At 34.6% G+C, this 17,777-nt stretch overlaps 1 long non-coding RNA gene across 2 annotated transcripts in view; it reads right to left on the reverse strand.

The window, feature by feature from the left end:
- LOC111095086 overlaps window positions 1-17,777 on the reverse strand; it is a 96,227-nt gene that overhangs the window by 60,572 nt on the left and 17,878 nt on the right. Inside the window, exons 2-4 of one of the 2 annotated variants that reach the window (XR_005356575.1) lie at window positions 16,851-16,948; window positions 11,409-11,464; window positions 7,222-7,258 (exon numbers count right to left, since the gene is read on the reverse strand). This is a non-coding gene — a long non-coding RNA (uncharacterized LOC111095086). The remainder of the gene's footprint in view (window positions 1-7,221; window positions 7,259-11,408; window positions 11,465-16,850; window positions 16,949-17,777) is intronic. The other variant, XR_005356576.1, reaches the window with a different exon arrangement.

Raw genomic sequence — 17,777 nt, forward strand, 5'->3', positions numbered from 1 at the left:
GAAAGATGAATTAGATACATGTAAAATTTATAGCATTTGGCATTTCGCAGGGCTAATTTTAATTATATGTTTACCAATTTACTTAGTGAGGTGTATTTGATCTTTTTCAAATCTTAAAAATATTAAATTATATATTAAAATAAAAAAAAAACAATGTAACTGATGACATTAGTATTGAATAAACACAGCCAGTAACATAAAAACCGCATTTTGCCACTCTAATAAATCAGAATTTAGAAACTTCCCTTTACCACACACAGGCAGTAAGCTTTTATACTAGATCTGTTTCAAAAACTGATAAAATGCGCCTGCAAAATTTACAATCTTCTCTTCATGATTTACTAATACTGATACTAGTACGAGACATCACAATCTCTGCAAACTGTAAACGAAAACTGGAATGCTGTAAATATAATGAATATTCACAGGTTTTAATATTACAATAAACACATAATTTGATCAGAAGACAAAAAAATCTTTGGCATAAAGTACCCAGGAAAAACTAAGACTTTCTTATATATTACTTCCTAGTCCTCCTGAACCAAAGGGATCTGTAAGACTATTACAAAACAATGCCTCCTTATTTCAACACCAAAATTCGGAATAGTGTTTTATGCCTACATTATGACCTAAGTATGCGATGATAATTACTGGGCACTTTCAGAGAATTTCAGCCTGGGTAGTTTTAGTCTTATCCTATGCAACATGATAGACTTCAGTAACCCTTTGTGTGTGAATAGAGGAACTTCTGGCAGCATAACAAATCACAGCTTGTGACTCAGAATAGGTTTTTCATAATACATGCAATTGAGAATCATTATTCAAATGCTAATATCCCATAATAATCATCATGACTTATGGTATTACACATTTTTCTTCAGCAGTTTTTATTGGGATGTTCAACTAAAAGTCTCATCTTTAGTTTGCCATTTAAAGTTGGGCATAGGAAAGAATGGCTCTTAGAGTATATGTCATGATTTCATAATGTTAAATATATTGACTGCATTGAGCCATAGTTGGGTGTTGTAAACTTTTGTTCCTGAGTTAATCAGGTTGCTATGTTCTTGAAGGGGCTGTAGTTCATTATTTTTAAGCAGGATAGGTTACACGTTAATTCAAATATGTCTGATGAACTAACAGGAGAGGTAGAGACAAATGAACTGAAACTTGTATTTTTTATTATAACATGTTTATACCCTCAAACCTGTAGTATAACAACAGAGAAGTCAGCATCTTGTTTATGCCAAACAGTAATTCCCTGGACAGAGATAGCTTCATAGGCTTGTATCTGAGAGTCACAGAAAAAGAACTATGGAGACAAAACTGGCTATTTTTTTTTTTTTGTCTTTCTTCCAGAGTAGCTATTTTCTTGTTTTAGATAAGTGATCAGGGGCTATAGGTCTACCTTCCTTGACCCTAGCTTGCAGAATATGAGATGTGGTTTCACAGGGGTTGAGAGACAATTTTCCATGTGTCTCACATGGCTGGATGTCTTGTGAACAGAAGCACTGATTGTGTTCTGGACTATCTTTCGTATGTGGTGAGCAGCCTTGAAAGACAGACACAGTGTCACCCTTTGGAGCGAAGAGCAAATTTGCTTATATCCTTGGAAGTTCGACATAATTTCACTCTCTGGATAGTTTGCTTGATATTTTCTGGAGCAAAAGACAGACATGCTTGCTGTCCATAGTAATCCACTGCATGTACAGATATCATTTTGTCTTTTTTACATTTCCCTGAGGAATTTGGGCTTGAGGAAACAGCACAAGAAAATGCTGTACTCTGACTACTATTATTACTGTGAGTGATAAACCATTCTTTGTCTCTGACTGAGATGTCTTGTGTCTTCTGTCAGTGTTCATTAAACTATCATAGATTAGCTAGCTTATTAGCTTACAAGTCAGGTAAAATCTCAGAAACTACAGTTTTCACAGAAGAAAGCCTCCTATTTCTTTGCTGCAAAATCCCCCACTCACATTTTCTCAATTTCTTACATGATTTCACTAAGTATCTTGCCTTCACTTACTACTTCACTCTTTTGGAAATATTAAAGGGATCTTGTTTAATTTTGGAAAATGTACAATTTCTGAAGATACATAATCTTTTAATTTAAGACAGCACTAACTTTAGGAAAGATAGTTTTGGGTAAAAATTATAATCATAAAACACTGATTCCACAAAAAAATTAATTGCAGGTGGCTTTTCAAGTGTGTGCTCAGAATTTATTTTTACGTCTTTTTTTCTTTGACCTTAAAACCATTTGGTGTCAAAAGTGCATTACCACCCAGTGCTAGAATTCACACTCTCTCCATAGGAACATTTGAGTATGAAGCACTACAGGTCAACCCCATTTCAACATGGTTTTTGTCAGCTCTACAGATCTAGTCAAATTCTAGCCTGCCTCATCACAGGAATTCTATTTCAGATTTATACATCCTAAAGGGACATTCATGGCAGTGTGAAATGATCTTCTTTTTGTTTCTAATAGAATTAAAGGCATTTAAAAATCTGCTACGAATGCAAGTGACACTAATTTGATTGCTAATTCTGATACGTGCTTTGGTGCATATTCATGTTTATTACTTGCATTTAATGACTGCAGATGGGTGGAAAAGTCACACAAGTCGGTGTCTTTCTCTCTTGGGAGCTAGCAAATGAAACTCTGATATCTAGCCTTGGGTATTAATATCTGGTAAATAACTTTGGCTTATATTCTAATTTGAATTAATTATTTTCATTATAAATTGTGATTTCTATAATATTAAAATAAAGTTTCAAACTTTGGAAGTTATACAAAATAAACTATCATAGAGGCCAATACTACTCATAATTTATGAAACTATGATTTTCCCATTTACTGTATAGGCAATTATAAGAAGTATATGCCTATATCTATATAGGGGAATGGACCCTACGGTGCTGTCAATATTGCTGTATATGCTTTTCAAAGTAACAAAAATAACCTGGACACTCATTTGTGGGCAAATGATATACTACAGAGTTGGTTTTAAAGTCTTTAAACCATCTTTTTTTGTCAAATTTTAGATATATATTTCTTTGAAGGTTATAGGCAATGCTGTGTAATTTCTACATTTTAGAGTTAAGGAAACTAAGGATAGAGAATTATGGTTTCAGAGTTCATAAGGACATAACAGGGGAGCTAATATTAAAATTCTGATTCAGAGTACTATAGCAATGGCATCAAAATTACCACAAAATTACCATATATACACACACACACGTACTATATATGGTTTATATATACTTTAAATATATCATATATACTTTAAATATATCACATATCTCACACGCACACACATACACCCATACTACTTGGACCCATTTCAGGAAATTCTGTAATAGCAAAGCTAGAATCAGCGTCAGATGCTTCTGATGCACGGCTAGATTTGGAAACACTGCTCTACCTGACATTGCCTCCTTCAAGAGAGGAACTTATTCACAAGTAGATCTCAACAAAAGAGAACGGACTTCAAAGGGAAATGAATGGAACCAAGAAAGCAACGCCATAGGGAAGACTTTGAATGAGGTGTGCACTTTGTTGACGGTCATCTTTGTGAGCAATCTAACATACACTGAAAAGTTTCCTAAGAATCTAGACATTTGTTGTATCAGGCTCATAGTCATCTGCTTCACTCAACAATTATATTTTGGAGCATATATTGTCAGTAGAGATACGGCAATGAATCAAAATGTTGAGTATATATATATACTCAATATCTAGTAGGGGATATTTTAAAATAGTTTTACTAATAAATATATCATTATAGTTTTACTAGTAAATTTATCATTATAAGAGATATTCTAAAGGGCAGATGAAAGTAGAAAGCAAAATAGAACTCAGAGTTCATAAGAATATGTTGATGACCTAAGGTCTAGATGGTGAGTAGGAGAGCTAACAAAGTTTTTGAAAAAGTTCTTGTGAAGGAAGTATTCTTGTCATAGTCAAGGAACAAGAGTAAGTTGATTGGAAATAGTGTGAATGAATATGTTATGATTAAGGCGGGAAAACACAAGTGGGATGGTTATCCACAGAAAAGGGGCTGAGAGGAACAACAGAAAAGAAGTTAAGTACCATTTATTTATTTAGAGCATGTGCATTGAGCTTTGAGGATGTACTGGATACTTTGATCAATATTCTAAAATATAAAATAATTAAAACAGCTCACCTTCTAGTTTAGGTTGGATATGCATTTGAAATAAATTTGTGAACATAACTATAAGAACAACTTTTTTTTATAATTGGGTTTGATTGTTTGTTAAAATTATTAAATGGCTTTCAAAGAAAAGTACATAACCCGGCAGTATACAAAAGGCACTAAAACTTCAGCACACAACCTTTTTCTGGGTTGCCATCGAGGAGCTTTTTGTCCGTAAGCATTCAGCATCCTGTGTATCGGTTAGCACATACTAGCAAGAGAATGACAAGTTCTGGTTAAATTAAATGGGGAATTGCTTACAAGGAGGATGGCAAAGAGAGGTTCTATTAAACTTACATTTCCAGACACTTGTATTACTAACAATACAGCTACAGTTTACTGGGTTCAATTATCATTGCAAATTGGCAAACAGCACTTGCCAGCCTTCTAATCATTCAATATATTCTTTCATGTTCAAGCAGAGCTGACAGTTTAGTTGAATAGTTAATGTCAAAAATTTCTTCAATTATATTCACCCATACATACAGAGTAGTTCGATGGCAAACAGGAAAAAAAGAAGAAAAAAACCCACAAAGTTTTGCATCTCTGTTTCCTATTTTTCAAATAGTTAAGATGAGTGGTAGATTGCCTATGTTGCTGGCTGAAATTCAGAAATATGAATTTAGGTAAAATTCTCTAACTGGACCTGTTTTCTTCCTAGTGCTAAAGTATGCAGGTTATAGCGAGATTTTCACATATTGCTCAAATTTGTAGGGCTTATTCCCTGGACGATTTATCAAAGGTCAAGATTATACTTTTGCCAATAAAAACAATAAAACTACATTTTATGTACTTTGTAGACTCCTACTCCATACTTTACAGACAAGACCTTCATAATTCTCTCTACAGAGATTATAAAGTGTTGCACAATTTTTTTCTTTCTCCTTGACTAATCTTTCATCTTGTCTTTCCTCAAGTGAAACACATTTATTTTTTAATAAGTCATTGATATTGCTTGACATTCTATTGAATTATATGATCCTGACAGAATTTATTTATTTATTTATTTATTTATTTATTTATTTATTTTAAATATTTATTTATTCATTTATTTATGATAGACATAGAGAGAGAGAGAGAGGCAGAGACACAAGAGGAGGGAGAAGCAGGCTCCATGCCGGGAGCCTGACGTGGGACTCGATCCCAGGGCTCCAGGATCGCGCCCTGGGCCAAAGGCAGGCACTTAACCACTGAGCCACCCAGGGATCCCTCCCAACAGAATTTAATTCAAACTATAGTTTTGATCTTTCCACTGCAGGTTAGAGGCAATTCACAGCAGAGGAGAAGCAAGTTATGTTAATAGATCACAAGTACAATCACCAAAAAATGACTCTGGAGGAAAATAGTTTTCACATCTTATGTTGGGGGCAGGTCTCTTGTATATCCCCTTCAGCTTGACAGAGATTTTGTATTTTTCTTTTTCCTGAAGTAAATGCCAAGTGGGTAGGAAGGGTTTCTAACTTGCATCTTTTATTTGGGGAACTGTTCTGTAATACCCCTCTTGCTATGTGACTTGAACTCATCATTGAGTGCCCTTCCTGGAATGCATCTTTATACAGGTTTAAATGTGTAGTTTTACAGACTAAGGGTCGCTGGGAGGGAGATGGATGGGGGGACGGGGTGACTGGGTGATGGGCATGAAGGAGGGCACCTGATGTAATGAGCACTGGGTGTTATTGCAAATGATGAATCACTAAATTCTACCCCTGAAACTAATAATACTCTACATGTCAATGAAATTGAATTTAAATAAAACCTTTTATAAAAAAATGCACTTTTAATTAGTTACATGAATTTTTTGGCTCATTTTATCTAAGATATTACCAAATATAAATAGAATTTAAGTATCTCTATCTAAAACCTGAAGCAATTAGATACTGATTTTTTTTTCCTCCTGCAATTTGCCAACTCTTTTTGGGTGAAAACATGCCATCTAATGAATTAAATACACTTTCTAACCTGCTGATTCATTTTTCAAGGTTAGAGGTGAAGGCTCAATGATTTCCACCACAGTTAATATAAACATTGACCTGATCAAATGCAGAGATCCCTGTATGCCATTAAATGGCCACAGATTTATCACTTCTGCCAAGGTTTTGCTCCTGGCATCTGATTAAAAAGCATAGGCCAATGTCTGCTTTTATCTACTTAGTTTGATCTCCTATTTGGATCTCTTCACGGGCACTGTATTTATGATGCTTTGCTGTTGAGATGCTTTCTAGCATTTATTGTCTTGGTTTTTCTTTCAGTGGTGGGCCAGTTCAACTGCATGGTATGCTTCCCTAGACCAAGATAATCCACATGGTCACCCAACCATCCTGAGCGTGATTATAATGCTGTGGTATAATAGGGAGGAGAGCAATCACCAATGACCTACAATTTGCCAAGGTGGTATAGAATGCTAATAAAATGCACCATAGGCAAAGAAAATGCATCAAGTGAGCCAGAGTTTATTATTGAAATCTCTGCAAGGCATTAAAGTTTTGGTTTAAATGATGATGTCATCTAGAAGAATAGACTTCTGGGGAAGTTAATGGAATGGAGTCCTTATTCCTGGGTTGTTCAAACCTATATGGGCCCTCCTCTCACTACAGCATTATTAAAACAAATGACTTTTGCTTCCTAATGACCAGGCTGAATTTATACCTCCCTTAAATAAAGGAGAAAAGATTGATATGCCAAGAAGACAGGATCTTTGGGTATAAATGATAGCAGATTATGCTAATGTATTAATATTATAATTTTTGATAGGAGAGAGAGAAAATCGTAGGGAGTTATTGCTAAATACCAGGTAGACAGATTGTTTCCTTCTATAGCCACCAAAACTATGCATTAAATATTCTCTGTATTATGTAGCTCTGTGCCATTGACCTAATTTCACTTTTTTGTGTGATTTTGGTATTTAATCACTATATCTTTATGATTAATGTCCATATTCTATTGCAGATGACTCAACAATTACAAGAAAATGACCGTAGATATAAAATTATTATTTAATACTCACTTATCTTGAATTCCTTACAAGAAACTGTATTATGCACCTATAACATGAGAAGAATGGAGAAATGAGCTCTATAACAAATAAGCAATATTTTGGGATCTTCTGTTTGTACACTGTTTTGAAATACTTATTCATTATCTCTTTCTATGAACATTTGAATTTGCAGTTGCTAGGTGCAAAAGTCCTGTTAAAATTACTTAATGAAGAGCATGGTGAATTCATTATATATGCTATCATATGGAATATGTTCTCTTGTATAATGAGATATAATTATGCTACTTTTTACATTACTGTGTTGGTCTATATGTGTATACAATACATAATTAGTAACGTGTGCACTAATAAAATAGAGTCTGGGCAATGGTCCCTCCTCCTTCGGCTACTTTCAGTTTTACCCAGTCTTTCAAAGTACATGGGCCCAGCTGGAAACAGTGCACTTATTTAAAGTCAGTGAAAGGAAATGGACAGTTTTGTGGTGTCATTTGAGAGATTTTCATCTTATTGAAGACAGAAATGACCTCAATACCTGTTCTCATAGTGTAAGAAAAATAAAAGTATCAAGTAATATAGGATAGTGAGAACAGATAACATTTCCTCTTTGTGAATGGGTGGATAGATAGATATAGATGTAAAAGTCTATGTAGACATATATATAATTATAGTTAGTTTAAAGTCTCATTGCCAGGCACCTGGGTGGCTCAGTGGTTGACTGTCTGCCTTTGGCTTAGGTCATGATCCCAAGGTCCTGGGATTGAGTTCTGCATCAGGCTCTCCTGTCTCTGTGTCCCTCATAGATAAATAAATAAAATCTTTAAAAAAAATAAAGTCTCATTGCCTATGATTCTCAATGGCATTATCTTACTATCAAATAATTAGATAATTTTCTTTTAGATTTATTTTAGAATTCATCCCATGAGTCTTCCACATTCTATTAGGGAACACTGATAATTTATAATTAACTACCAAGGATATATTTAAGGCAAAAAGATTAATAAGACTGAAAAGCAATAGAGGCATATGATATGCAAATAAAAATAGGAATATTATGAATTATTATAATACAGGCTTTTATTTTAGCTAAAGCATTTCTTGTTTCAGGCAAACACTGAGATGCGTAAGATTAGTAAAGACTCATCTAATTTGCCTTGAGTTTGAATTAAGAAGTTAATATCTTAAAGGAGCATTTCAGTGGATAAGATTTCCCAGGTCATGTTTTCCTAATCCCCATTCTTCCTGGGGTAACCACTTTTCACATCACATACTAATTTCACACTTGGGACAGTCCTTTGTAATATCAGACCTGAATGTGATTGTTATATTTCAGAGCTCCTGGAATAAAGAAGGAATTGTACTTTGTCCCTGCCACAATATAACCTTTGATAATTAGTTAAATCCTAAATTTCACTCTATTTTTATTATTATATTTAGCCTGCTAATTTATCTTTGCTCTCTATGTATTTTACCCGTAACTGAATATTAGAGCTAAATCATATAAGAATAACAATAGGTAAACATATGTATTCAAAAAGACAATAAGACATATGGGTAAATTGGAGTGGTAGAAATAATTATTGTTTCCATCTTTGGGAAAGCTAGATGCCTCTACTTTGTGTTTTCACAAAATAGAAATAAAATGCCTAGCTACTGGTCACTGGGGAGAACTCTGAAAAATCTAATAATTGAAATGTACATGTTCTAGGCTAAGAAACTAAATATTATGTTATTGTCAACCATGTATATTGCTTCAGAGACAAATATCTACAAGTACTGTTCCTTCTTTGTTTGACATGCAGTGTGGCCAGACAATGAGAAATAGTTTTCTTTCTCATTTTTACACTTTGTAGACTCTTATTTTCTTGTGAAGATGTTTTTCTATTTCTCTTGATGAGGCAGTTACAAGACAGACATCAACTTCACCTCATTTCAGAAGAACCACCGTAGAAACAGTGCAGAATGTGGTGTATGATCCTGAACAAGTCCTCGCTTTGGGAAGCATGCTAATGTTGGATTGCTATACCCCTAACTATGGTCCCAATTAGATAAAAGGGCAATGCCATAACTCTGTTGGTGGGAGTAAAGTTCTAGCTATAAGGTATGAACATCTGCATTGCTGGTCAACCTGGGAAATAATAGATCTTGCATAATTTGGACAGCAGAGTCATTAGCAATGTTCGTTTCAAATCTAGACATATATATGTGTGTGTGTGTATATATATATGTAGTTTCACCAACATAATCATGCAAAAAATATTAACTGTGGTCTTGTCACCAACAATAAAATGTATTAACTGAGAAGAATTTTCATCACTACCATCAACAACATCATTATTTTATCATTACTGTCATCATTGCACTCATTCTGTAGCAAGAAATCTCTGCAGTGGGGCTGGGAGTTTTTTAATCTGTAATGGGTACCTACTTATGTTCCTTAAAGGAGTTTAACTACTATTTAACTTAGTGTTCATCTTTCAAGTTTCAGTTTCCATAGCTACATAGTACGGGCTAAGAAATCAATACCTGGGAGGATTCTGATGCAGGTGGTCAATCATCACTCTTTAAGAAATACTGCAGGGACGCCTAGGTGGCTCAGTTGGTTAAATGTCTGCCTTTGACTCAGGTCATGACCCCAGGGCCCTGGGACAGAGGCCCAGGTTGGGCTCCCTGCTCAAAAGGGAGCCTGTTTCTCTCTCTCCCTCTGCCCTGCCCCCTCACATGTGTTCTCTTTCATAAATAAATAAATAAATAAATAAATAAATAAATAAATAAATAAATAATAAATAAATAAATAACTTAAAAAATATTGGAATGAGTTGTGGGGCAACTGAGTCAGTCCTTCCTTCCTTCCTTCCTTCCTTCCTTCCTTCCTTCCTTCCTCTCCCTGCTCTTGAATTCTGGATGAGCGATATATGAGCCACCCCAGTGGGAAGCTGAGGATAATTGGTATCAGTTCTCTAGAGGAGGCTTGGAACTGTGTTGGAGATGTTACAAGCAGTGTTGTGTGTCCGTGGCATATCACAGAAGGCACATTCAGTTGCAATTTGATGTTGACATCTATATTGTGCCTTCATTTTGTGATCCTTTTGGGAAAGGCTGATACTAGTTTGGTTTGGGGAAACTTAGTCTGGGATCTGGTAGAGTAGTAAATGTAAAGTCAAAGCTTGAAACCCATATGCCAATAAAAGTTCACAAGTGGCCAAAGGATTAATGAGAGATTAGGAAGTAATAATAGGATAGGCTAAGTGGGTACTTTGTTGGGATCTTTCTTTAGTTCAGAAGAAAGATAAGAACATTGTGATGAGGATGAATAGAAAGAGAAACAGGACGGAGCAGAGTGGTGACTTTCTACAACCATTACCGTAAATGATAATAGCAGTTCTTCACTATTTTAAAGTTTATATACATTCTAATATTTATAGGTATGTACAGTTTATACTATATTTACACATACTTTGTCTCATTTTCACAGAACCTTCATGAGATAGGCGTGGCTGGAGTTGCCCACTAATTTTTTTAATGAAAAAATTGAAAACTAAATTGTTTCCTCTGCTTTCCTTCTTAGTCTTAAAACATCTTAGTTTTCCTCCAGAGGCAAGGTAGATGTTAATACAGAAAAAGTCCTGGAGTTATAGCCCTATAGTGAGAACGCATATCTAAAGCCTGTGAAGCCAATTCATTCGATCAAAAGATTGATACACAACATTTGTAAAGTAAATTTTGCAGAAGGAAAGCTTGTTTAGCATAGCCAGCTAAATTGAAATATAACAATATTTTCATTTTTAAGTCTATGGAGAACAATTATAGTATCTGAGGAACGAAAATGGTGATGAGAGAGTTAATATTGACTTCAATAACTCTAAACAGAATATGGGTTTGCAGCATCAAAGTACTCGTGTCCAAGCTTAGTAATAAACTTCTAGCCTTAAAACTGTTCTTTGGCTTGCTTGTTATAGCCATTTTTTTTCATTTAGCCTTATTATTGGGTAATAAATGATATGAATGTGAATGTGAAATTGTCTTAGGCTGTAAAGTTGCACCAGATATTATGTGAACCTAGAAGAAATTTCATATACTACTAAGAGTATACTATCTCTTTTCTTTCTATAATGCCACAAATGATTTCAATGAAAATGAGTCACAGTACCCAAGAAGAACTAGATATTGAACTTTATAAAAGTACAAGCAGAGCTCACCGACAGGCAGTTCATCATGCTTCTACATTTAGGTATTAATTTCAATTTCAATCTTCCTGTAAAACAAAAAGGAAGAATTTTTTATTATGGAGTAATGGCCCTGCTGAAATGACATAAATTATAGTTGAAGACATTAAAGTTACACACTAAAGGCTACTTCCCACTCCTTTACCCCATGGATTTCTTTCCAGCACAGTCTGGATTGCTTCTAAAAATAACCTAGATTTTTACCAAACCAGGCTCTCTGCTTTCCATACAGAACTGCCACAATGTCCTTAGACAAAAATTGTCAGAAAGAATTGTTATGTTATTTGGCCTCACTTCATGGGATACCACATTGAGCATATCCTTGAACCCTCTCACACTGACGTCATTATTATCTATGACATCATTATTATCTATGAATGTGAAAGCTGCTGATGTCCTACTTTGACAACCAAGGACAAAGTCAAATCACAGATAAAATTATTAATTAGACAAGTAAAATGTTTTATTTCTTCTGTCTCTTCTTGTTTTTCTTCTCCCCCATTATACTTCCTAGATTTCATCTATGTTCAGAGTTCCTTGAACACCACTACATATTTTATTAAGTATAAATGATATCTTAAGATCTATTTTAGCTGAAGGTGTTACAATTCTGAATACAGCAATGTGGTTTTCTTCCAGGAGCTCTTGGTAATGTTGAGGGACAGCAAAAGCTAGACAATTATGAAACAAAGTCAATGAGCATAGAGTGCTTTGATTTGGGGCATCGTAAGCAAGTCTTACAGTTCATGGAAGCAAGTTCCTAGAATAAGTAACATGGAAGTTGAGGCTTAAAGATGAGTTAGGGAATACAAATTCTCTGGAGGTTAAGAATAGCAAAACTGGAGGATGCAGGCCTGGCAAAGTTTCAAATTGAAGGGATAATATGGATGTTTTAGGCATTGCAAACAATTCTATTTTAATATCACTTTAAACATTTTCAGCATTAAAGATATAAAAGTGATATATAAAAATTAAATAGTCCAAATTAATTTAGAAGAGAAAATAAGTGTCCCAAAGACAGAAATCATCCACCACAAAAGGTTTCTGTATCATTCTACATGAACGAATTGCAGATTTGATATATCAATGGGTAGAAATGTATCTTATTCTTTTAAACAGATAATATTTCTATTAGACATATCTATTAAATTGTTCCCAAAGTTAGTTTTTACTTGCTTATAAAACCAATGCTGTAACTAATATCAGTGGATATGAAAATGAGTGATCTACCCACAGAACTTAATTTCAACTTTAATAGATATTGCCAAAGCTTTTTCAAACTGTTTATTCCAATTTAGTGTGAGAGTATCTGCTTCCAGGCTATTCTAAAATTAATGATACTTAGCTTGAAAACTATAAAATTTCACACTTAATACATTTTCAATGGTTGAATTAGTTATTTCATAACATTCAATTTAATAGTATAATATTTATATTTACAAAATTTCAAGTGAATCAATTTTTAAATTTCTGTAGTAAAGATAAATAAAAATATTTCCAAGACAGTTTGTCTACATACCTTTCATATCCTTTGAATGTTTTTTTTAAATCAATTGTTTCCCTTTCTCTTATTAGGTTGCTTATTTTTATGATTTATATGAATAATTTATGGAAATCATTACTACCATAAATGTTGCCATTTTTTCCTGGATTTTATTATACTTTGTTCAGAGTGAATTTTATATAGAACTTGTAAAAAAATTTATAAAGAAAATAGTTAGTCTGGAATTTTATTTCAGATTTGGAAGTCCCTTACTCTCCAAGATCATGTGTGTGCATGTGCATGCACAAATCCATTATATTTCTGTAGTACTTTTATGTTTTCATTCTTTTAAATTTAGAATATTGATCCATTTGATCAATTGAACATTTTTTTGTTCTAATAGGTAAGAGAATGATTCAATCTCATTTATTTCATAAAATTTAGAAAGTTACCACAACATCATTGAATAAACAATACATTTTTTCTGCAGTGATATCAACAGCAAGTTGAAAAAAAAATGTATCTACTAGTGTTTTTATTCCTCTTGGTTTTCTGTTATGATCTCCTGATCTTTTTGTCTGTTTATCCCTGTGACCACACTAAGTCATTTTAATAAATGTTTGTTTAATATTAATTTTGGAAAATTACCCAGGAAAACCTCTCTACATGGTTTTCTCTGATAATTTTCACATATCTATTTTTCTTCACAGAGCCAAGTTTTTATAAGTTGCACATTTGCATTTACAAACAAAAAAATCTGTTATTTTTGAGGAGACTTCTATCTATATACACATATGTGTACAGAGGGAGAATGGATATCTTTGTGATACTGATGCTTTGAATCCAAAACAATCATGCTTTTTTTTTCATTGATGTAAATCTCCATTTAGATGCTCCAGTAAAATGTCAAACATTTTACATAATTCTCTCAACACTTAAAAAAAAAACATTGGGGTGCCTGCATGGCTAAGCATCTGCCTTCACCTCAGGTCATGATCTCAGGGTCCTGGGATCGCATCCTGCGTTTGGTTCCCTGGTCAGGGGAGGCCTGCTTCTCCTTCTCCCTCTGCCCCTCACCCTGCTGGTGCTCTCTCTCTCTGTCAAATAAATAAAAACTTTAAAAAAATCATCAAAATTCTACATACATTAGCTTAGAAAAACACAAAGCAACAAGGGCAATACCAAGAATAGCAGTGAAGACGACTGTCTCCTACCTCATACACTTGCCAGCAGTTTCAGGCTCCAGAGGCAAACATTTGTATTTCTAAGCATTTCTTCTGTTGGTTTTTGGTTGTTATCTCCATAGTCTGTCTTTATTTCTCAGTTAATCAAACTTTTAATAGTTCTTCCAGATATCAAAGACAGTGGCTTACACTAAGTGAAATATATTTTCTAATCTCCTTTTACCATTTATATCATTATCTTTATGTCAGTTCTCAGTAACTCTATAACTGAATAGTAGAATTCAAACATCATTTCTTGTGTCTCTGAATGAAGAAATCGATACCCCTGTCTTTCCTCCTCCTTCTGCTGCCTGTATACCTCTATTAACTATAAAATAACCTTGTATCATCAGATTCATAACATTTTCATTCTGTTTCACAATCATTGAAACTGCAGTATTTTGTTTAGACATTGATTCAGAAAATTAGAAATAAAATAATAAGGGGTGTTAATAATATAACTTGAAGAAGCCAAAACCCATCCAGAATTGAAAGAGAGAAGAAAACCAGCCCAGACTCAAAAGAGAAAAAGTCTTATAAAAGTTATAAAACGCTCTAGCGACACCTTACTAAGTGACTACTTCTTTCGTACCAACGATGCCCAGACGTATTTTCATTTATGACTGTAGATATCCAATTGCTAAATTGCCCTTAATTCACAATAGCACCCAATTCCTAGTTAATTTCCACTTCTTCTAATCCACTTTGGGAAGTGCAGGATTCGAAATGGATCATCCTTCTTTTAGACCTTCTTCAAAAATGTTCAGCAGAGGGGCACCTCGGTGGCTCAGTGGTTGAGCATCTGCCTTCAGCTCAAGTCATGAGCCTGGGGAGGTTGGGCTCCCCACAGGGAGCCTGCTTCTCCCTCTGCCTATGTCTCTGCCTCTCTCTGTGTTTCTCATGAATAAATACTAATAAAAAAAAAAGGTTCAGCAGAAACTTCACTTTGCAAAAATTGTTTCCCTCCTCTTTTAGTTGAGTAACATTTCAGGGATCGCTCTTCCCTTTGGTTGAGTGATATTCTTCAGTTCCTCCTTGAAAGATAATAAGTCTGATCCTGTATGACTGCTAGCTGGTTTTTGATAGTCTTTGACTGATTAAACTTTAACAGTTTGGAAATTTTAACAAGATTTGTTTGAAACTCAGAGCTGTGGACCAGGACCCCTGACTAGATAACAATGATATGATTAAGGTTGACTTTGAACTTGGGCTTTCATAGCTTCACTGAGATTTTCTATGTTAGTTTTATTTGTTTCTCAGGGTGTGTGTGTGTGTGTGTGTTTAAAGGTTTATTTATTTATTTGAGAGAGGGAGAGCATGTGTGCAGGAGCAGGAGGAGGAGCAGAAGGAGAGGGAAAGAGAATCCCCAAGCGGACTCACTGCTGAGCACAGACACTGCCCTCAAGGGGCATGATCCCAGGACCCTGAGCCAAAACCAAAAGTCAGACACTTAACTGACTGACTGAGCCACCCAGGTGCCCCTCAGGATGTATATTTTGATCATACTTTGGTGTCCTCTTGTGAATTTTGGCCTTTAAGGTTTTAATTGCCTGTATTTTCTTTCATATGCCTTATATGTTATCTCGTAGAGGGCGTCTATAGGAAAGGACTGGCTTATCATGATAAGCTTACTTTTAACTGGTCCAGGAGTGGAGTTCAGGAAGTCTCTACAGTCAGGCACCCTGTGGAAAAATTTGCTCTAAGTCACCTTTTTAAAACCTTATAAGGACTCTCCTCTGTGCTGCTTTGTTTAGCTCAGGATTTTGTCAGAACCTTGTTATGGCTTTTTTTTTTTTTTTTTTCAAAAACTAGATTGTACAGACAGAAAGTTATATAACAATCATTCTTACCCACTATACATTTCTCTTTGGGTCATCTCACGCAGCCTGCCTAGCCAGTGGGGGTGGAAGCTCATTTCTCTCAGGTATGCCTACTACTATGTGAATTCACTGGCTTATGTCTCCAAATGCAACCCAACTAAGGACAGTTTGGCATCGCTATGGCCACAGGAGTTTGGGAAAATTTTAGGATTGGACAAGATTTTTCATTTATGGGGTGCCTTAAAATAGAAAGACAATGGAAAATGTGTCTGCATTGGTATGATGGAGCTTCTAGAGGCAATTAAAACTCTAAAACTACTTTCCTCAAAGACTTCTGGCAAAAGTGTGGTGGGTTAAATTGTTCCCCTAGATAAGATATCCTCGTCTTAACCCCCAATATCTATGAATGTGGTCTCATTTGGGGATAGTCTTTGCAGATGTAATCAAGTTAAGGTGAGTTCATACTGTGCCCTAAACCCAACGGCCAGTGTGTTTATAATGAAAGGAGGGGGATGTTTGTACACAGAAACACAGAAAAGAGTCACAGAGGGAAGAGACCATGGGAAGACAGAGGCAGCAACTGGAGCGAGGCAGCTACAGAGCCTCGCAACGCCCAGGATCATTGGCAACCACCGCAAATTAGAAGGAAGAAAGGGTTCTTCCTTACATGCTCCTGCTGACAGCCTGATTTTTGAATTCTAGCTTCCAGAAGTTTGACAGAAATTTCTGTTATTTTAAGCTGCGTGGTTTGTGGTAATGTTACAGAACCCCTAGGAAACTGATACAAAAGACAAATACAGAAAGAAGAGAAACTTGAGACTGCTTCTTTTAAGGATCCTTCTAAATTCTACTCCCCTTGCCTTTATCTTTGCCTTTCTCCAACTCTTACCTTTCTTGACTTGTCAATAATTCCCTCTCCTTTTCCCAGACTTTGTGGGCCATGCCCAGTGCCCACAGACGCTTTGCCTTTTCCTCCTTCGATTACACCTGTAAAATCCATGCAATCACAGTTTGTATTATACCTGTCTAAAGCCAAAACATCTCTCACCACTTTTTTCTTTTTCTCTTTTTTTCTCCTCACTCAGGAAATTTAAAAGGTAAATTGATCAGAAAAAAGCAATCTTTTTGTCATTATGGAACACTCTAGGAATATCTAGTTCAGATAAGCAGTTAAAAATGTGTAAGAAAAAGTTAATTAACTGTGATTCTTTTGCTTTAAGAAATGTGAACAAGTAAATTTAAATAATAGCTTTTGTTACTATAGTTACAAGATAAGAAGAAAAGGCTTTGGTTCAAGATAAAAGAAGAGCCTTCAAAAATGATTTAAAGATTCTTTAAAATTTAGTTCATGAGGATCAGATTTGTAAATTGTATTTTTTGAAGTTTATGTAGTATTTCAGATAAATAGATAAAACTTTAAACTAATTGAAATGAGTCCATAATCTTATTTTAAAGATAACTCTACATCTTCTAAGAAGATGTATATGGCTTAGTATATGAAATAACATTCTTGTTTAAAAAAGGCTAAATCTAAACTTCTTGTGATTCAAAGTTTCTAAATATATTATCATTCTTTCTAAAAGTTTTTTAAAATTACAATCTAGAAAATAATATTTAGCTCTATGATAGTATGATGATGGGTGTCTTTTTAAAGGTCTTTTAAAGAAACCTTTGTTAAGGTATAAACCACATGCAATAAACTGTACATATTTAAAGCATGCAGTTTGATTCGCTTGCATAGAGGTATACACTCATGAAATCATCACACTAACATGATGAAAAACATATTCACTCTCTCCAAAAATTTTCTTAACTC

This window comes from Canis lupus, chromosome 3 (genome assembly GCF_011100685.1).
Source record: "Canis lupus familiaris isolate Mischka breed German Shepherd chromosome 3, alternate assembly UU_Cfam_GSD_1.0, whole genome shotgun sequence".
NCBI lineage: Eukaryota > Metazoa > Chordata > Mammalia > Carnivora > Canidae > Canis > Canis lupus.